Genomic DNA, 22,981 nt, shown 5'->3' on the forward strand with positions numbered 1-22,981 from the left:
CACGCACACCCATGCTCGAGGGAGGACTCGAACCTCCCACGGGAGGCATGAGAGATGCATACTTGTGTTAATCAATAACAATTTGTCCATTTTATTTGGCATTACCAGAAATATTTGAATTCATTGCTCTATTAACACTAGTACTATCACACAACTATTTTTCTTTTAATAGCAAAATGTACCAGTAGAAAGAGGGCCTGGCTATGGGTAGCTGCCTTGCCAGTTTGCTTGCAGATATTTTTTTAAAGAAAACCCCCAGATAGTAAACAAGATAATTTATTATAAAAGGTATGTTGATGATATAACAATCTTATTTGATGGCACAGCAGAAGAAATTAATAACTTTGCAAAAGAAATGAATAAAACGCATCAGAACATCATCTTCACTGTAGAACACCAAACAGAAGTAGGTTTAAATTTTCTGGATCTCTGCATAAGTAGCTCCAACAACAAACACAGATTTCAAATATACAGATAACACAATTAATAAATCATCCTGACACCCGGATAAACATAAGATGGCTTCATACAGAGCAATGCTAAATAGAATGCACAAAATACCACTAGAACCAGCTGACCAAATAGAAGAACTAAACATCATCAAAGCAATTGCTTACAATAATGTTTACAATCCAAAATTAATAGATGAACTAAACTCTAAGATAAATCCCCTCATAACCAAATACAATAGCAAAACAGCATTAAAGAATACCACAACAAATCCAAAAGAAAAATATGTAAGCTTGCCATTTGTAGGAAAACTGTCATATAAAATAGCAAACCTGTTCCGAGGAACGGATATCAAAATGGTTCAAATGGCTCTGAGCACTATGGGACTTAACAGCTATGGTCATCAGTCCCCTAGAACTTAGAACTACTTAAACCTAACTCACCTGAGGACAGCACACAACACCCAGTCATCACGAGGCAGAGAAAAAACAGATATCAGAATCAGCTACTATACAAATAACAAAATAAAGGACAAGGCTATCCATACCATTAAAAATAATACCAAACCGTACAATCAATCAGGAATATACAAACGTAACTGCAACTCATGTCCAAAAACATACATAGGCCAAACAGGGAGAAACTTCAACATACGGTTTCGAGAACACATGGATGCTCTTCGTTTAAAGAAACTTAAATAAATCCACATTTGCCGAACATGTAGCAGAAGAACAACATCAAGTAACAGACATATCCCATAACCTACAAGTTCTCCACCTAGCCAACAAAGGAAATAGAATGAACCTCCTAGAAGAAATCGAAATTTATTCACATAAACATGCATCCCCTTCTGACATACTTAACGACCAAACAGAGCTACCAAACCGAATATTTCTGAACAACTTCCACACTCGACTTATCAAACCACTTACTAAGCACAATCAAGAAATAACATAATTTAATATAAACCCAACAAATGCATGTAATAATATACAACATAAAAATCTTAATTCTGTCTTTGTTATATTTTAAATGTATGAATTACTGCTTTATATAAATGTGTCATGTTAGTTTATTATCTTCAATACTGCCTAAGTAACACAAAAAAACGATATTGTATACATCGCACTTAGAATACTTCTGTCACCCAAGTCAATGTTTAGTAAGCAGTAGTTTACCTAGAACCTCAAACCTTTCGTAAAATATAACTCTGTCCATAGATAAACTGCTTGTATGTGAACAAAAACTGTCAGTCGACAACATGGCGGATAACGTAGTGCGCCTGTGTAAAGCACATGACAAAAAGTGTGTGTTGTTACAAAAAAGAAGAAAAGCCAAGAAAACCCAAGGAGAGGAGAATGTAAGTAAAATGAACAACTGATAGTGTGTAACTTTAAACTCGCGAAATGGCTGGTCACTGTATTTTTGTAGTAAAATATCTTGTGTTAATCCACTGTGCCTTCCAGAATGTCGAAATTACTCAGGGAATCACAAGAAAACTTGCTCCAGACTATGACGCTCCGTCTTCCTGCTGGACCCTTTCCGCGATTGTTGCCGGGTATTTGCTTCACGCCGTACACGTCAACGGCTATCCTTCCGATGTGGCATGTAACGTGATTTAATTGAAAAGGCCATTTGTTGCCACTTGGTAGAAATCCATTTGCGGTACTGAGGTGAGCGTTCCAGCCTTCGCCGCCAATGAACATCAGTCAGCATGGGTGCACGAACCAAACGCCTGCTGCGGAGGGCCATACACAGTAACATTCGCTGAATGTTCGTTGGACAGACACGGTTGGTAGCATCTTGGTTTATCTGGGCGGTCAGTTACTCAAAAGCTTCACATCTATTCGCCTGCACACATTTTCGCAGCCGTCGTTCATCGCTGTCATCTGTGGGGCGTGGCGCATCACAGCTGTCTCGGCGCCGGTTTTGGATAGCGCCATTTTGCCACTCAAGGTGTACTCTGACCACGACGGCACGCAAACTGTTTACAAACTTAGCCATTTCAGAATTGCTTACAATCTTGTATCGAAAGCCAATGATCATGCCCTTTTGGACGTCACATAAATCGCTCCGTTTCCGGTCAACGACAATACTGAAACTTCCTGACAGATTAAATCTGTGTGCCGGACCGAGACTCTAAATCGGGACCTTTGCCTTTCGCGGGCGAGTGCTCTAGATTCGCAGAAGAGCTTCTGTGAAGTTTGGAAGGTAGGAGACGAAGTATTGGCAGAATTGAAGCTGTGAAGACGGGTCGTGCTTGGGTAGGTCAGTTGGTAGAGCACTTGCCCGCGAAAGGCAAAGGCCCCGAGTTCGAATCTCGGTCCGACACACAGTTTTAATCTGTCAGGAAGGTTCATATCAGCGCACATTGCGCTGCAAAGTGAAAATCTCATTCTGGAAACGACAATACTGTTTTGTGTGTACCTTCGACGCGCCTTATAAGCCCTCCACTGCTACTGCTGCCGACATTTCTGTCGGTAGTGCTGACACATTCGTCCACCAGTTCGGGTGCTCAAAGGTGTGTGCTCGTTGAATCTATCGCCGCGCAACAGAAGACCATTCACAGCGACGAACGACTATCACTGCGGGATTGCTTGTGCGTTACCAGGTCGATCGTGACAATTTTTTGGCGAACAGTGTCACGTACGATGAAACATGGGTTTATTGCTCCGAACTGGAATCAAAACGCAATCCATGGAATACCGCCACACCAACTCATCTCCAAATAAAAAGTTCAAAGCTGCACCCCCAGCCACTAAAGTCCTGGCGACGGACTTCTGGGACTCAAGGTGTTATTCTGTTTGAAATCCTCCCTCAAGGCACAAAGATCAACTTTGAAGTATATAAGGCTACCTGAAACGCCTGGTTAAATCCGCAGGACAGAACAGGAAGTTGGAATTGTGGAAAGGGGCCAAAAATGAGGGGCTGTCGGTTACAATCGAACACACACAACTTTTATTTAATTTCCCAAACATTACAGCGCAAATTTCCAACCTGAACTATCGACCGAATATGTCGCGCAATCTTATGGCTTAAGAGCACAACCTCGTTAATTATTAAAACGGCTGAAGGCTCATGATTTAAAACAGAACTACAGTACATTTTCATAAGGCATAAAGCGTAAGGATTTATCCTTAATTAATATTTCAAATGGAGCTGAAGGCCCAAACAATCTAAGATTTGACAAGTAAGGAATTTTAATTTTAAAACGGCTGAAGGCCCATTATTTAAAACGCAACTAAAAGCATACAAATTCAAACTATCGGCTGTGAGCCATTAAAATACACAAACATCAATAAGAAAAGGCAGTACAGCCAGCGGCACTCAGAAGTTTCCGCGGGTCGGTCTGCACTTGAAATATTAAAATTCGCTTAGGGGAGACAGGCAGTCGGCTCAACTATATCTGATCCTCCGGCAACCCAACCAAGAGACAGTCAACGGACCCACCGACAAGACGACTTGCTTTTCACCCGACCAGTACACAAGGATCTCCAATGCAAAAACGTAAAAGGCGTAGCCGCCCACAATGAAGTACGCATAAGCTGTCAAAACTACACACACGTGTTGGACAGCGACAACACGGTGAGGAACGGACACAGCCTGAATTTTACGTCAGCGGCCAGGGCAGGTAACCAGAACGCTAACGGCCATAAGGCAGAAAATTCCGCTGGTGCACTCGGACTTCAAATAACCAAAATACAGTTAAACTCCACCCGATGGTGTCCAAACTTTGGCCAACTCGAACACTCGCTGTTGCTCACGGACATACACCGCCCCCCCCCCCCCCCCCCCAACAGCCAACCATGAAAACCAACGGCACAACGTACCCCCCCCCCCCCAACGGCCAACTATGAAAGCCAACGGCACTAGCTTCGGTAATTAAATCACCACTCAGCTTTGATGTCCCGGGTCGGTGAGCCACGAACCTCGTAGCAATCTGAACAGCTCCCACACACTCCGACACTGCGTAGAAACCGCCAGCGAGCCCGGCCCACTGCGCCACACGGAGATTTCCTGGCTGATCCATACCAACCGACCGACTGCCGCACACCGGCTAGCCGGAAACTATAAGCACCAGATCAAAGACAGTACAAGGTGCGAATATCGATACACACCGCTGGTGCCACACGTAGAAAGAGGAAGAACCACGGCATAACCGCAATAACCGCGGGAAACCAAACGCAGAGTAACAGTCAAGGGTTAAACCAACGCATAAACCGGGGCCAGCATGGCTCACTACCCTCAGGAAATTGATGGAACGATTTCAGCGTATTCGTCGCCACAAAAATGCAAAGGAACTTCTCAGTCTCTAAGACAATTCAAGGCCTCACATAAGTCTGCGACCCGAGAGGAGCTTAGAAAACTTTTTTGGCCTGTTCTTCCTCATCCACTCTACAGTCCGAATCTCACACCTTATGACTTCCATCTGTTTGGCCTAATGAAGGATGCATTCCGCGGGAAGCAGTACGTAAGTGATGGGAAAGTTCTTGACGCAGCAACACGCTGGCTCCGAGGTCGACCGTAGGGTGGTACCATGCGGGCATGCACGCCCTGGCAGAGAGGTGGCGTAAGGCCGTACCATTTAACTGAAATTATCCCGAAAAATAGGGTCTTGGAGCCAAAAGAGTGGGGTATGATCTCTTGTACTGAAATCCTGAGCCGGCCGAAGAGGCCTGCGGTTCTAGGCGCTGCAGTCTGGAACCGCCAGACCGCTACGGTCGCAGGTTCGAATCCTGCCTCGGGCATGGGTGTGTGTGCTGTCCTTAGGTTAGTTACGTTTAAGTAGTTCTAAGTTCTAGGGGACTAATGACCTCAGAAGTTGAGTCCCATAGTGGTCAGAGCCATTTGAAATCCTGAATAGAACCAACCTACTTTCAGGGAAAAAAAATGTGTTGCTTTTCTTATTGAACGCTCCTCATACTTTGCTCACCGCGTCACGTGGCCGCAACGTCACTAGGCGGTGAGAAACAGTCCTAACGTCCGCCCCCGTTAGAAGAGTGGTAAGCAGAATGCCACGCTAAGGGGCCCGGATTCGATTCCCGGCTGAGGCAGGAGATAATGCCACGCCAAGGGGCCCGGATTCGATTCCCGGCTGAGGCAGGAGATTTTTCTCCGCTCAGGGACTGGATGTTGTGTTGTCCTCATCGTCATTTCACCACCATCTCCGACGCGCAAGTCGCCCAATGTGGCGTCGAATGCAATAAGTGCTTGCCCTCGGCGGCTGAACTTCCCCAGATGGGAGATTCCAGGCCCACAATGCCGTACGCTCATTTCATTTCACAGTCATAACGTTTCGTATTACTATTCTAATTGTGGAAACGCAATGCTTTCCATCTCTCTGCTACACATACGACCTCTAAAGAGCTCGTGTTTCTGTGTCATTTGAGCTGGAGAGAAATAAAAGTGCCGCGCTCCTGCGTAAATCTCCCGGCAAATTAAAATCTTTAATCACTTTGAAATGCACTTATCTTGCTAACTGCTGTCGGAACTGGGCGAGTCTGTCAAAGGCGCTGCGGAACAGTGAACTATGCGGCGACCCTGGACGCCAACCCTTGTATAACGAGCCATTAGCCTGGCTTTACGGCCCAAGCCGCGCTGCATCTGGTCGACTTTATGTGCAGCGCACTACCGACGTGCATGTGCCGCTACAGTGTATGGCATTATGGCTAATTTGCACAGTAATTTACGGGGAAACCCCCTTTAGCTAAGGTGTAAGGACTAGTGTTGGGAACGAGTTTCCTATGAAGAATTTTAGAACGATTCATAAAATATGTCATTCTTCGAGAGCTCATTTGTGACGTGGACATGCAACGTCTGTCACTTGGTGCAGGACTAACGAGCAGCAGAACTTATTTTCTTCTTTGCCGCCCGTCACTCTAGCTGATGTCTTCCGTGTAGATCTCTTAAATGAAAACAAAACGCAAGTGTGACTCTTCAAGCTTTCCCGGCGGGTATGTTGTAAATAGTCTTCACGGCGTACCTAACCACCAGCAAGGTTGAACCATCTGAAGATGTCGGACAGTTGCTCCGAGGAAATATTGTGGAATTTGCACAACGTCATCCGGCGGCAAACCCGTGAAGACCATTTACAAAACGCCGAGTCTTTATATTCAAGGTACAAAAACGAGCAGAATTGGGATCCTATATGAGGAAAAGGCCAACATCGCGTCTTCCAGAATTGCAGGGTTGAAGGGGGTGCCGTTTTTGGCAGATACGGTTTTGCAACGCTTAAATTAATGCGTTTCTCTAATAAAGGTGGTAAGAATGGACATGAAATTACAATTAAATTAATACAATGAAATGAATACCTTTTGCTGCATACAGGCGTTGATATACGTCAACGGGGACATTTGAAAATGTGGGCCCCGACCGGGACTCGAACCCGGGGTCTCCTGCTTACATGGCAGACGCTCTACCCATCTTTTTTTGTTTTGATTTTTGTTTTTAATCTCATTTTGTTCTATATTGTTCGTTGACTTTGGTCGTGGTGGACGTCCGATGACACTCATTCAGGTTGTTCGTTGATCCGTTCACTCAGTTTTTTATTACAGAGGGTAGCTAAACCCTATGACCGAACACGCTGAGCTACCGTGCCGGCATCAATCTGAGCCACCGAGGACACAGAAGATAGTGCGACTGCAGGGACTTATCTCTGGCACGCCTCCCGTGAGACCCACATTCCCAACTTATTGTCCCGTACTATATTCGTAGTGCCTACTCATTACTCGTGGCTTTACCGATTCCCGTAACATTTCGGGCAATGTGTGTGCATCCGCATAGAAGATGGTCAAATGGCCGGTGAGCTTTAACTATACATATGAAGATGGTATCTGTTCTTTCGGACATGTCCGAAAGAACAGATACCATCTTCATATATAGAATGGACATGAACAATCACGACCTCAAGAAGCTTCTTTTTTATGAGGTTACAAGTTTCGGTCTGTTTTAGACCATCTTCAGACCTCACACCATGCTGGTAGACGTAGGCAGTGAACGGAGCAGGCGTTACAACTCCACGGATACTAACTCATAAAAAAGAAGTTTCTTGCCTTTGTGATTGTTCACGCCCATTTTTAAGTAATAAAAAAATTGTTTCCGGGGCTCTCGGGTGTCCAGCTGGATGCAATCGTTGAAGTCCCACGATATTTCGGGGAATAACCTTTGTGCCATCGTCAGGTGGTTCTGATGGAATGGTCGGTCAGTGTTAAAAAAATTTCTGTTCTTCAAGAAAAATGTTGTCAAAAATTGAAGGTGATAAGGTTTCCTTTGCGTCATTGACTAAACTAGATTATTTCGGACTATTGTGTCGCGACTGAATGAATTTCTTGCACACACTTCAAGTTTCTGCCATATCTGATGAGAACATCTTCAAGCGGGTTTGTAGCTTCTATGAGTGCCCAATTCATTCCTGGCTCGCTACTGCCTGAAGTCAAATTTTGTTTGCGTTTGCTTCCGCGTAGATGTGTAAGTCACGTGCTTTCAGAACTAGAGAGCAATAATTGCCCGTTGTCGGTTTCCGCCGCCCGCTATCGCTTGTACCACACGGTGGAAGATTGGTATATGTCTTCTGCAGCAGCGGAAACCAGATACCGTTCAGGTTTACAACGTCCTCTTCCCGGTTAAATTTGCTCGCCTGTTTATTAATACAGCCAACTCTTGCTAATTCGAGACTCGATGAATCTCATTTCTGGGTAAATCGAAAAACTTTTCCGGCCCCTTGAAAGAACCATAATAATTCTAAGAAATTATATGTGATTTGATAAGACACTACACTTCGAAGTCAGCAACTATCGAAAGTTCGAATTGTTCCGTCGATTGCTTACGTATTTGATTTGTCATTTAACTACGTGCAATACTGGTTTGTTTATTCAACAACGCGTAACGTGCTACGGTACATGACTCAGTTGGAAGATTGACTTGAAAGAATCAGAAAGGAATGACTATCTCACAAAAAAAAGGAAAAATTAAAAAAAGCGGATGTTGAGGCCATGGAGTGAAGTGAAAAAGAAAGGCTATAGCAACAACTTGAGTGATTTCGGATCCCATGCTGTTAACTACCCTGAAGCAGAAAGATCAGAAAACTTAACCCTGAAAACTTAACATGCGGAGAGAGAAAGCGGACCCGCCAACACCAGATTTCAGAAGAATAAATAGAGGGAGAACAGAGCCGATTCCATCTGTGACTATATAACAGTGGCAGTGGATGTTGTGTTTTCTACTGTAGGTAGAACGGAAAATGCGCTTCACGAGGGACGCTGTACGTCACCCAAACAGACAAAATTCAGTGACTTCTTCTCAAAATAAAACTGAAAAATTCTTATGTTTTTTCAAAAATTTCTGTATGGGTGTGGCTTTAGCTTTCAGGTTTTTTCTTTTTTCAAGGCGTCCGCCTTGAGAAAAAGACGATTTCTTTCTTTTCTTCTATTACCCAGACATGTGTCGCCGAAATTTCAGCATCATCTGTGGGCTTTTGTTTTTTCGATTAAACAGGTAAAATGTTCTTTACTAGTTACAAACATAAATGCGCGTTTTTGACAAGGTATTTGCAAATTTATAAAACAGTCAAGTTTTGTATACGAACCTTGTTACTTGCTTTTGATGTTTTTCATTACAGCTGTTTTCCTCTTACTGTACAGAACTCAATGTAATAAAAGTTATTTACCTTAAAAATTTATGACTGGGAATGTTGTGGTTAGCCCTAACATTAATGAAAGGTTGTGTGTGTGTGTTGGGGGGGGCGGGGGGGGAGTATTTATGTGCTGGTGTTATCTCACAGCCAGCCGGAGTGGCGAGCGGTTCTAGGCGCTTCAGTCTGGAGCCGCGCGGCCGCTACGGTCGCAGGTTCCAATCCTGCCTCGGGCATGGATGTGTGTGATGTCCTTAGGTTAGTTAGGTTTAAGTAGTTCTAAGTTCTAGGTGACTGGTGACCTCAGAAGTTAAGTCCCATAGTGCTCAGAGCCATTTGAACCATTTTTGTTATCTCATAGCTCTTTGAGGACAGATAACAAAGTTCCGTTCAGAGTGCTTTCATTTATTATTTTCCTTCGACTATGAATTTTTTTATTTGGATTTTTTTTAATTATTAGTTTTTGTGAGGGCCTGTTGCTGCACTTCAGAATTTTAAGATCGGTGTTGACAAAAGAAAATAAAAGCTTACCGATGATGCTGAAATTTCACTTCCAAGAAACAAATTTATTTGTAGGCAAATCCGAATGGAAGAGCTTTAGCCTTAAGGTGATTACTTAGTTTTTAGTTCTAAAAAACTCTAAAATTAGTAAAAAGCAAAACTTAACTTTGTTTTGAGTATTAGTTGTTTTATAAATAAATTCGGGTGTTATTGAAACTATAACAGTATTTTTAAGTGATTTCTGGAGGGAATACCCTAACTTATAGATTTTTTTTTAAATTCCTACTTGATCAATCAAATTTTCGTTAAGTTCGACTTTCAATTATTCTAGCTTTCTCGCAGTGCCTGCCACGACCTGAGTCTCATAAAACCGAATCTGATTCTCTCCTGGTTCCAAAATATGTTCTCCAATAACTGATTCATCAATTTCTGTCATTCTAGAGTTGCCTTTACGTTGTTCTAGGCGGGCCTTTATAGAAGCTATTATACAACGCCCCATGAAAATCATCTCCGTACGTGGGGACGAAAAGTTGGGTTTCTCGTTTAAATTCGTTCGACCACGCCCCATATCCCGACATATTTTAGTAACTGTGACACTTCCTTGTGCGGTAGTTTACAATGCCTCCCATCAACGGCCTTTCTACGTTCATATTTCCAGCGAATTTTGTGGTACAGCAAGTCGTTTTAGATTGTGATGCAGAAGGAGACAGCCAGAGTATGCATCTGAAATGGTTGTTTATGTAGTTAGTGACCTGCTTCGGACTATGCCCATTCTGAAGTCAACCAGTGTTTACCAAGTAAAATGTCCATCCAAACGAGCAGTAGATAAAGTGGGGTACATATGTGTATGGTCCCAAGTTTAATCAGTCACGTATCAACTTTCCTTCGCAGCTCCCAATACACGTTCTTTGCGTTCTCCTGTGGATTCCTCTGTGTTCTTACAGTTCCTTCTACGATACTGTTTGCAACGTTTCTGTTTGGACACGATGTGACAATGCCAGATAAAATAAACCATCAAGATTCTTCTTTATTGCTCTGCGTCTTCCTATTTCTTTCAGTGTTTCATTTAACTTTGTTCTTGAAGATGTGTAGCCGTCAGAACATCGGAGTTAAGCGCTGTCGCGTTTGGCTAGCATTTGGCTGCGTCACTGTCCGAGTGTGCCGGGTGCTGTTGGTAAGCGGGGATCACTCTAGAGATGGGCAAACTCGTTCATCCTTGGGACCTACACTCCTGGAAATTGAAATAAGAACACCGTGAATTCATTGTCCCAGGAAGGGAAAACTTTATTGACACATTCCTGCGGTCAGATACATCACATGATCTCACTGACAGAACCACAGGCACATAGACACAGGCAACAGAGCATGCACAATGTCGGCACTAGTACAGTGTATATCCACCTTTCGCAGCAATGCAGGCTGCTATTCTCCCATGGAGACGATCGTAGAGATGCTGGATGTAGTCCTGTGGAACGGCTTTCCATGCCATTTCCACCTGGCGCCTCAGTTGGACCAGCGTTCGTGCTGGATGTGCAGACCGCGTGAGACGACGCTTCATCCAGTCCCAAACATGCTCAATGGGGGACAGATCCGGAGATCTTGCTGGCCAGGGTAGTTGACTTACACCTTCTAGAGCACGTTGGGTGGCACGGGATACATGCGGACGTGCATTGTCCTGTTGGAACAGCAAGTTCCCTTGCCGGTCTAGGAATGGTAGAACGATGGGTTCGATGACGGTTTGGATGTACCGTGCACTATTCAGTGTCCCCTCGACGATCACCAGTGGTGTACGGCCAGTGTAGGAGATCGCTCCCCACACCATGATGCCGGGTGTTGGCCCTGTGTGCCTCGGTCGTATGCAGTCCTGATTGTGGCGCTCACCTGCACGGCGCCAAACACGCATACGACCATCATTGGCACCAAGGCAGAAGCGACTCTCATCGCTGAAGACGACACGTCTCCATTCGTCCCTCCATTCACGCCTGTCGCGACACCACTGGAGGCGGGCTGCACGATGTTGGGGCGTGAGCGGAAGACGGCCTAACGGTGTGCGGGACCGTAGCCCAGCTTCATGGAGACGGTTGCGAATGGTCTTCGCCGATACCCCAGGAGCAACAGTGTCCCTAATTTGCTGGGAAGTGGCGGTGCGGTCCCCTACGGCACTGCGTAGGATCCTACGGTCTTGGCGTGCATCCGTGCGTCGCTGCGGTCCGGTCCCAGGTCGACGGGCACGTGCACCTTCCGCCGACCACTGGTGACAACATCTATGAACTGTGGAGACCTCACGCCCCACGTGTTGAGCAATTCGGCGGTACGTCCACCCGGCCTCCCGCATGCCCACTATACGCCCTCGCTTAAAGTCCGTCAACTGCACATACGGTTCACGTCCACGCTGTCGCGGCATGCTACCAGTGTTAAAGACTGCGATGGAGCTCCGTATGCCACGGCAAACTGGCTGACACTGACGGCGGCGGTGCACAAATGCTGCGCAGCTAGCGCCATTCGACGGCCAACACCGCGGTTCCTGGTGTGTCCGCTGTGCCGTGCGTGTGATCATTGCTTGTACAGCCCTCTCGCAGTGTCCGGAGCAAGTATGGTGGGTCTGACACACCGGTGTCAATGCGTTCTTTTTTCCATTTCCAGGAGTGTATTTCACTGGTGATCGCTCTTTTTTGGGAACAGTTCTTTTTTCTCGTTCGCCGTTCATTTGTGCTTGGTGTATGGTTCTTGTGAAAAACTGAAAATTAGTAGCATAGGTGACTGAAGATGGAAGGTGCCAAGAGGGGGGGCACTTGCCTTCCCCTGGAGTACAGAGTTTTTATTCATAACAGAATTCTCACACACTTGTAATTTTCGTGATTCTGCAAAACTTGTCGTTTAGCCAACTGTAGCGTTATGTGGCTGATCGCAGTGAAATAGTGTAAGGTGGAGCACGAACAATCGGCCCCGAGTACAGACTGATCGCCAATTACGCACGATTTGTTGACCGCTACGAGCAGATTAGATAAACAGGTATTAATTAGGCAGTGAAGAAATAGCAAATAAGCTAATGCAAACAACAACTTCGAAACAATAGATGACGATTGGTGGGCGACGATGAGCAGTCTAGTACTCAGGGCAGATTTTTCGTGCGCCACCCTGTACCACTGAAACAATATAGTAGAAGTTATCGCATTCTGTTTACAAAATGTGACACCAGACACTCGATTATGGAGCGCGGGCTTCATTCGGTTGTTAAGTCGGTCTGCCTTCCATAACAATGAACATGCACTTTTACCTTGAATCAAAAAAAGACGGAAAATGGCCACTCGTGTGTGCCGTGACTACTTCCTTTGCATGTGTAATAACAAAAAACAACAACAAACTTGCCTTTTTACAAGTATTTCTTCTGCAGTTTATCGATATAGTGAAGTAAGTTGATATGCCGTTTTGTTACCAGAAGAGGAGGAGGAGGAGGAGATTAGTGTTTAACGTCCCATCGACAACGAGGTCATTAGAGACGGAGCACAAGCTCGGTTTAGGGAAGGATGGGGAAGGAAATCGGCCGTGCCCTTTCAAAGGAACCATCCCGGCATTTGCCTGAAGTGATATAGGGAAATCACGGAAAACCTAAATCAGGATGGCCGGACGCGGGATTGAACCGTCGTCCTTCCGAATGCGTGTTACCAGAAGAGATATATGCATTACATACCACGAAATTTACGTAATTATAAAATATATTTTAACTACCGGTCATGGACGCTGAATAGAATACGAAAAGAGTACAAAAGGTTTGAAACAGATCTAGAATTGGCGTGCGCAGCGGACAAACGAACAACTCGATACTGAACTAAACTATGAGCAGTCGGCAGTGGAACTGCGACGAGTGGCCACGCGAAGAAGGACGAGTCCGGCCGACCGAGACCGAGACAGACGGGAAGGAGACCGAGGCTGAAACGAGACCGACCGACGTGCCGTTGCGGGAACGAGACCGACCGTTTCCCGTTCCCGGGAACTATAAGTAGAAAGCCGCGACCGAAATGAACTATGAAAGACCGTTCCTTAGAATTCGTTCCTCGGTCGTTCCGTTCATCTTGATGAACCGTTCCTTTGGACCCGTTAGTTCACTAATGATCGATCGCTAGTGCACTCAGCCCTTGTGAGGCCAATTGAGCAGCTACTTGATAAAGAAGCAGCGGCACCTGTCACGAAAACTGACAACGGCTGGGAGAGCGGTGTGCTGACCACATGCTTCCCCCTCCCCCCCACCCTCGTATCCGGTGACGCCTAACGCCTAAGGCCTTAGGATGACACGGCGGCCGGTCGGTACCATCGGACCTTTAAGGACTGTTCGGACAGTGTTTATTTGTTTTTTTGTTCAAGATGTGTAATACGCTGAGCATTTCTCCTATGTTAATAATCGTTGTTTTCTTCAAGTTCAGGTCATCGTTTTATTTGCAATATACATTTTTACACAATTTTGGGCTGCTCACAGAACGATTTGGTCGCCATTTAGGTCAATTTAAAATTTTATTTTGCTACTTCGACTATGTTCGTCGATTATGAAAGAACTGTGTGTGCCGAGGCTTGGTCATACCGCAATTGTAACTCGGTAAGCAGTTTTTCTGTCGGCTCAACAGAATACATAGTGGCAACTTGGTTCCCTGTTTCCAGTTTCTGAGCACAGACTGTCAATTTCAATCAGCAATGACTTTTCTCAGAGTTGAATACAGGCAGATGGAGTAACTTTTAAACAAAATTCACGACTGGGCCAAAATGTCACGTACGTAAAAAACACGCAAGACCATTTTAGGCATACGAGAAATGTATCCGCAGCGAAGAATATGGACTACCACCAGCTGTACAATGGAGTGACGACAATGAAAATTTGGGCCGGACGGGGACTCGAACCCAGATTTCCCGCTTGTCGCGAGTGGTAGTCGTACCGTTAGGGTGTCAGAGCACGACCGAAACTCCCACACGTCGTCAACCATGTGTCTACATCCATTATGCATATTCCTGTACAGGGGAGACATTTTACTTGAAAGTCGCTCGCCTGGTGTCGGCGGATAAATACGATATTGCAGTGACACTGTTATTCCGAATTACGATGAAGTATGACATGCATCCATGCATCCATGTCCGAAGGCAGATTACATTGTAATTCGCAATGAAACAGACACTGCAATATTGTATTTTAGATCTCCTCGAGAAACTAGTCAAATCCGATGCAGCCAGAAAGACAGTATAACAGGAAAAATTATGCAAACGGTATGGCGAAATACGACTGGCAGTCTGGAAAATACTCACAACGGGCCATCTACGTCGTTTGTAGGCGTTCTTCAACTTACCTGGAACAAATAGAAAACATTTATCAACAAGTGAAATAAATCCAACTAAAAAAAAATTTAAAAAAATGAAAAAGTTTCAAATGGCTCTAAGCAATATGGGACTTAACATCTGAGGTAATCAGTCCCTAGACTTAGAACTACTTAAACCTAACTAACCTAAGGGCAGTACACACATCCATGCCCGAGGCAGGATTCGAACCTGCGACCGTAGCAGCGGCGCGGTTCCGGACTGAAGCGCCTAGAACCGCTCGGGCACAGCGACCGGCAACTACCAACATTCTGTTGAAACTAGGAGTAAGGAAGCCGAGAGAGTGAAGTAAGGAAAGTGAAGCATGCAAAAATGTTGCTGGTGTCCATGGCCATCTATTTGTGGGCATACAGGGTGAACACAGTTGGTGCAGAGAGCTGCCACTCTGGCAGCAGCAACGACTAACCCATCTGGGCATCGGGTCGAAAGTGATCACGGATGACAGAGATACGTCATTCCATGCTGCTTCAACACTAAGCCATAGTTGATGAATTGTAGCTGCTAGCAAGTGATGGCCTATCAATCTCTCGGAAAGCCATGGCCAGATGTTTTCTGTGGGAGAGAGACACCTACAGAAAATATGCTGACCACAGCAAAAGTCGAACACCTTCTCTATCGAGGTGCGTCATAACAGCATGGACAACTTATATCCGATACGTCCATCCTGATTCTGTTGGGGGAACCAGGACTCGACAGGCTGAATCTATATATTTTTCACGAATTTTTTCAGTGTCTTAATCACTGCCCAATAGCGAAACTGTGTCATCTTCCTGACAAACACACAAGGGTACAACACAAAACGCCTGCCGACTGGCGAAAACAACGACGAGGCTTTTAAAAAAATTTGAAACTGAGTCTCAAAAGTATTAAAATGTAAAAAGAACTGGTAAATAAAATCAAATAAGAAAGGGACAATTATTGTATGTAAGAAACTGATTTGAAGATTAATGAATTTTTCAAAGAATATGAACTGAAAGAATATATGGAAGGCAATACGCGAAGATGAATGGCTCATCCAATGGAAGGCCATTTTCTTCGTGAGGGACATCTAGCCTTGGGACAAAGGAAAGACATGTGACCGAGTAGCCAGACGTGTGTTGTCGGCACAATGGCTCGCGCACGCGGCTGTGTGTGTGTGTGTGTGTGTGTGTGTGTGTGTGTGTGTGTGTGTGTGTGTGTGTGTGTGTGTGTGGCGGTAGTAGTAGCAGTAGTAGTAGTAGTAGTAAACGAAGCTCAGAAAGCACTTGACATTATGTAGTATATGTGCCAATCACTCTGGACGGCAGAACTGGAGGAGTAGCATTATATAGAAAAAACGTTGACCTATAGAGGTTGATGCGATGGTGCGAGTCTGTACGCCGTTTGAACAGTAACGAGGTTTAGCCGCTCATGTTCCCAGTTATGGGGACAATTTGTAGTTGCAATAGCTTTGCGGGTATCGAATTCTACTTCTGACTCGCAAATCGGTAGGAAGCGTTGCAGTAAGAACAGTAAACCTTACACAACACAGATGAACACAACATACAATAATGACCATATGCAAGCCACAACTGTGCAACAAAGCACACAGAAAACAGAATGGTACATACTCACCTACAACAACAGAATTGAAACTTCCTGGCAGATTAAAACTGTGTGCCCGACCGAGACTCGAACTCGGGACCTTTGCCTTTCGCGGGCAAGTTTGGAAGGTAGGAGACGAGATACTGGCAGAAGTAAAGCTGTGAGTACCGGGCGTGAGTCGTGCTTCGGTAGCTCAGATGGTAGAGCACTTGCCCGCGAAAGGCAAAGGTCCCGAGTTCGAGTCTCGGTCGGGCACACAGTTTTAATCTGTCAGGAAGTTTCATATCAGCGCACACTCCGCTGCAGAGTGAAAATCTCATTCTGGAAACAACAGAATTGTCAACAGCTTATACCACAAACTGACAATAGAAGAGAACTTCCACACGCAGAACGTAACACCAGAAGGCAAACAAGTTTTAAATGAAAACACTGTACACTGTAAATGCACGTTATTTGCACATGAACTTTACAAAAAAGACAAACAGCTAAAGCAGCTTACACACACACACACACACACACACACACACACACACACACAGAGAGAGAGAGAGAGAGAGAGATAGAGAGAGATAGAGAGAGGGGTGGGGGGGGTGGGGAGGAGTAAACAGATTTCAAATTCGGCGCCAAATTATCTCGGTAACAAATGAACGCCGACAGGATTAAGAAAAACAAAAAAAGTACTGCTCACCACGTTTGCGAAGTGAAATGACGTTTGCAAAAACGAAATTACACAAAGTACTTAAATACATGTGAGCAGTGCCCTCAGAACGCAAAAAAAGAAGGATCAGTCACAACAAAACGTATCAACAAAGGTATAGGCAAAATATTTTGGAACACCAAAACCACTGTTTTTAAAAACCGAGGAATTTGTTAACTTGCATCAGGATCCACTGCAAGTACTGTGACAGGCGGGAGTGAGAAAACTTGGATTTCATGGTCGAACTACATATCACACCGGTAAATGCCAAACGACGCCTCGCTTAATGTAAGGGGCGTAAATATAGGACAGTTGAAAAGTGGAAAAACATTGCTTGGAGTGACTAACCATGGTACAGAGTGTGGAGATCCGATGGCAGAATGTGGGTTGGCGAATGCCCGGTGAACGTTATCCGCCAGCGTGTGTAGTGCCAACAATAAAATTCGGAGGTGGTGGTCTTATGGTGTGGTAGTGTTTTTCATGGAGGGGACTTTCACTCCTTGTTGTTTTGCGTGGCACTATCACAGCACAGGCCTACATTGATGTTTTAAGCACCTTCTTGCTTCCCACTGATTAAGAACAATTCGGAGATGACGATTGCATCTTTCAACGCGTCGAGCATCTGTTCATAGTACACGGCCTGTGGCGGAGTGGTCACACGACAATAAAATCCCTGTAATGGACTGACCTGCACAGAGTCCTGACCTGAATCCTATAGAACACCTTTGGAATATTTCGGAACGCCGAATTCGTGCCAGGCCTCACCGACTGACATCGATACCTCTCCTCAGTGCAGCACTCCGTGAAGAGTAGACTGCCATTCCCGACGAAACCTTCCAGCACCTGACTGAACGTATTCGTGCGAGAGTGGAAGCTGTCATCAAGGCGAAGGGTGGGCCAACAGGGCATTGAATTCTAGTATTACCGATGGAGGGTGCCACGAACTTTTAAGTCATTTTCAGTCAGGTATCCGGATACTTTTGATCACATAGTGTTAGTACACAAGAAGTTAGAACCGCTTATGCAGTTTGTTGTTTTATGTTCGTGCGCTACATTAACTGGAGAATGGGTACTTGTGATCGAACACATCAGGCAATTGCGTTTTGTTAACGGTTCAAACTAGTCCATTTAAGCAAAACCTGGTAATAACTTTCACAAAACACATCGTGTACATACTGCCTTCACTGTCGAGGATTTCTTACTCGGATTGATTACAATACTTGTTTCCACTAAGAATCTGGCAGGATTATCTAGTCAAATCCATAGTCTCAACCCTACAGATCGCTTGAAAGTTCTCCTGCGTATCTTGCTAGAACGGCGCTAATAGGACAAAGTAGGTGACGAGTCGCTACTGGATGGGTCAGTTGGTAACAGTTCTGCTCTGCTGGGTCCGTGTCTCGGTACAGCGCAGTTTTAATCATTCAGCAAGTTTCTCACTTGCACAATCTACAAAAAAAGGCTAATTCTACAACCGGATTAAAATAAAATGAGTTATCATAAAAAAACACAGCGAGAGTATTAATGGGACGTGGATTGAACCCTGAGCGATGCGTACTGCAATTTCTCTCCTTGCAGAAGTCGTAGGGTCTTCCTGTGACTTACTGAAAGCGTCTGCCCCAAGTTATCGATCTTGAAACAAGATGTCGAGAACTTTCCTCTCGAAAATGGTAGTGCAGTAATTAGCATGTACCTCTGAACGTAACCTGTGCTTAGCAAAGATGCACGTCAGACAGTACAGGTGAACACTAACTAACGTGCACTCCCAAAGCGCGACAGCAATTTCCGCCGCAGTCCGTCCCTTCCAGTCATCGGGCTGCCGCTGACGTAACAGCAGGTAGAGCAAACTGGCTGCTTGTACGGCTCCGCACATTTACATTCTGGAGGCGTCCTTATGCAGGCGCGCCAGCTGGCTCCGTCCAGAATGGCAACATCCCTGGATAAGCCAGCCCGAGAGCTTTTTCGCCGCAAACGCGATGCTCTTTCTCCTCCTTTCTCCAGGCTGTTACCGCTTTTTTTCTTCGCCCGTCCCCTATTAGGCGAACAGGTTAAGCTGTCCTCTTGCCAACGCCGAGCTGAATCCCTAATTAACGTACCTTACCATCCAGCTCTTTTCCACAACGGCAGGGTACAAATTGCCTATTTGACCGCGATTGCCTTGTTACAAGGATGAAAGAGAAATGCAATAGAAACATTGTCTCGTTCCAAATGTACACCATAATTTACGTTTTTCTTTCTTTCATTCACTCTATTGGTGAACGAAACGGGCAATGAAAAGCTATTTTGCAATTAGCAGTTGGGGGAAACGATGCTACAGTTAATTTCTAACTGGACATCAGCCACTGTGAACGCAGTTCAAATGGCTCTGAGCACTATGGGACTTAACGTCTGAGGTCATCAGTCCCCTAGAACTTAGAACTACTTAAACCTAACTAACCTAAGGACATCACACACATCCATGCCCGAGGCAGGATTCGAACCTGCGACCGTAGCGGTCACGCGGTTCCAGACTGAAGAGCCTAGTTGGTTTAAGCACCTCAGAGTAAATTATTTCAATTTTGTAATGGATAGTTCAATTACGAGTATATTTCAGAAGTTTCCGACACACCTTATAATTTTAATTTATTGGTTACAAGCGCCGCACGCAAGTGCATTAATTTAATTAGTCTGTCTGATTGCTGCTAGATGCATATTCTCTACAATTAGCAAATGTAATCGACGAGAATAGTCTTTCTACACTGTATAATATAATACATCACTCACCATGTAAAACAGCTTCTCAAAAAAGGCGACGTGGGCCAGTAGAAATCGTTTGCTACAAGGTACCTTCCTTGCCATCGCTCTATTAAAAATCGTTACAATATTTTTTTACTCGGCACTCTTGCATTTGAAAGTACAAGGAACTAAAAATTAAATTTTATCCATTGCATAACTCAGGCTCTATCTTCAAAATCGTCACGTAGATGCCGTTGTTCAATAGACGTCAACACAATTATTTTTTTCCTTTTTTATCTCTACCTCTATTTCTTCTGTTTGTCGATGTCTCTCGTTATATAAGCTCGCTCACAGAGAGAGGCGTTCCTCTCATTTCCCACGCAGGTTTCACAATAAACAGTTTGAAACTACGGTCACATTGGCACCTCCTGCTGTCATAACGTACTCTATAAATTACAGTGAACGATTTGCTGTAATTTCTGGATAGTCTTCGTATTTTTTATCACACGAAAACCATTTAGGCATGCAGACATTTTATTCACGGCTCTGTAACTCCATACTAATAGCTTTAAAAGTCCATGTCCTTCAGATTAAGGCAAAAAATTTATACCTTTTCAGTTCCAGCATTTGCCAAAGTGCTAAGGGATTTGACTAATTTTAATTTTTTCTGGAACCACACCATCCTAGTCAAAATACGAAGTCTCCGCGTGGCGCTTTGTGTGTGTTGACGTTTCAAACCAATTACTTGTTTTGAAGTGTATCTGCCTCATATTAAGTACACAGAAATGATATGAAAACGTGAGTCGGTTATTACGCAGATGGAACAGCAAGCACATTTCCGCTTCTTAAAAGGTCAAGGTTTACTGGAAATAATTTTAAATTGCTCCACATTGTCTTGGATGTTTTTCCTGTTTCATGCTGTTACTCTGTGGTCTATATGAAACAATACATTTTTGTTCGCGAAGGTAAGTCGAGTAATGATATGAACGTAAGCGTAAAGCTGTGCTTTGACTTTCGTGTAGTATGTCTGACTCTGACCACGAATTTGATGTAAGAACTTCGATCATAAAGGAAATTTACGGTTTGAAATTATAGGTTACTCTCTGTTACAAGATGGGCAGGTACTGTGTTACGATATGCTGCGTTTTTAACAGCGCCAGTAACTACAATCAAGAAGCCCACACGCGATGATGGATAATTTCTATACGATATCGGCAGGGAGTACTGCAGAGGATCCTCAACCGTCTGTGAGGTCAAACCTGCCTGGAATCACAAGAAAGAACAAATACGCTACTTACAGTCGCATTTAAAACTCGGTCCAACCGTTTTAACTCGCCAAGGCGAACCCCTACGACTTGCTGGGTGGGATTTAGTCATGCATGTTTCCAGTCACATCTGTGTACCATTAACATAGACAAAACGACATTCTATGGCTGTCATAAAGTGACGGTCAAATGTATGAACCGCCTCTTGTTCTAACGTACACGGCATGTAGCCGCAAGGGAAAATTTTTGTAACAGTTCGCAATTTTAGTTGTTCAGTCCCCACCAGTTATCCTTTCCTTTATTGATATATAAATTAGGGAGAAGAATATCTGATCTGGAACACCCTGTAAAATTACTGATGCGCCAAAATTCCGTCAACAACGGCTAATTGTTCTACGAAAGCCGATAGCGTCCGTAATATTAATGAACTATTTAGTACTAATTTCTGGATTCTACTCAGCTTCGTGCTTTATTGTCACATCACTTACAGAGGTAATGAGGCATAGAAACACCCATTTTTTTCTACACTTCCGAGATACTTACGGTACAGTATCATTGCACAAAATAATAGAATGACTGAAAGATCGTAGTGGGCCAAATTGCAATAAAAATAAATAGAAAAGGGAAGAAAGACGGCGCCCATCACGGAAAATCAGCTCAAGAAAACAGAGGCATATGCGGAACCTCGTTACAATGTTCCCGAATAGCGCCCAGGATAGAGGAAGTTCTAAAATACCCAGAAGTGAGTCATAATTGGTAACAGGAAATGTGACATGAAGCAATTTCGAAGGAGCGCGTGCATAAAAATAAGAGTTTCCAACAGAAATAAGAGTAAATTTTATCTCTTCCACAATTTTAATATCGACAAACCAAAGATGGATTACGGCGAGAAGAACGTACTGAGCGGCAGCACTGAGTTGACACGAAGCCTTATAACGTTCTTTGTGTGGAAGCTATCTATACTTGCTTAACGGGCGATCAAGAACGTTGTAGATTATGCGCCAATCTTACAAACTGCTTCCAAAAGATCCTGTCCTGTGCAGTTACCATCCAGTTTCCCGTGAACCGTAGTTTTTGCAGGAAACTATATACGATAGGTGACAACGTAGGTCGTTTTCATTATATGCAGAGGCTACAAGAACATTTGCAGAGAGGTGGAGAAGCTGGGCTCGTTCTTCACAGCACGGAGCAGGCCGTGAAGTTAAAAAGGTATATTCACGCGTTAAAAAGTCAGTTATTTTGTGGTGCGCATAAGTACATGTCACGTAATAGAGCAGACCATCAATTGAACAAGGGGATCGCGCTTTCTCGTCATCATCGCTTTCGTCAGAATTTAAGGTACATGCAAGGCTTGGCCAGAAATGAAAGCGACAGGAGCGGGATCGTTCAGAAAAAGCATTTTTGGCGCTGGCCGGGGAAGCGTGGGCCATTTTCGTTAGCGAAGTTTCCAGGCATCGCCTGACGCAGTGGAAAGCGTACAGCAGGGCAATCTGAGGGTCATAGATTTGAGTTCCTATGTCGAAACTTGTTTTGGATTTTCAATTTTTACGTTACTTACACAGCTAATAAACCGAAATAACGATTGTCCGCAGCTCGTGGTCGTGCGGTAACGTTCTCGCTTCCCACGCCCGGGTTCGATTCCCGGCGGGGTCAGGGATTTTCTCTGCCTCGTGATGACTGGGTGTTGTGTGATGTCCTTAGGTTAGTTAGGTTTAAGTAGTTCTAAGTTCTAGGGGACTGATGACCATAGATGTTAAGTCCCATAGTGCTCAGAGCCAAATAACGATTAATATATTTTATTTCCTA

The sequence above is a fragment of the Schistocerca piceifrons genome, chromosome 1 (assembly GCF_021461385.2).
Source record: "Schistocerca piceifrons isolate TAMUIC-IGC-003096 chromosome 1, iqSchPice1.1, whole genome shotgun sequence".
Classification (NCBI taxonomy): domain Eukaryota; kingdom Metazoa; phylum Arthropoda; class Insecta; order Orthoptera; family Acrididae; genus Schistocerca; species Schistocerca piceifrons.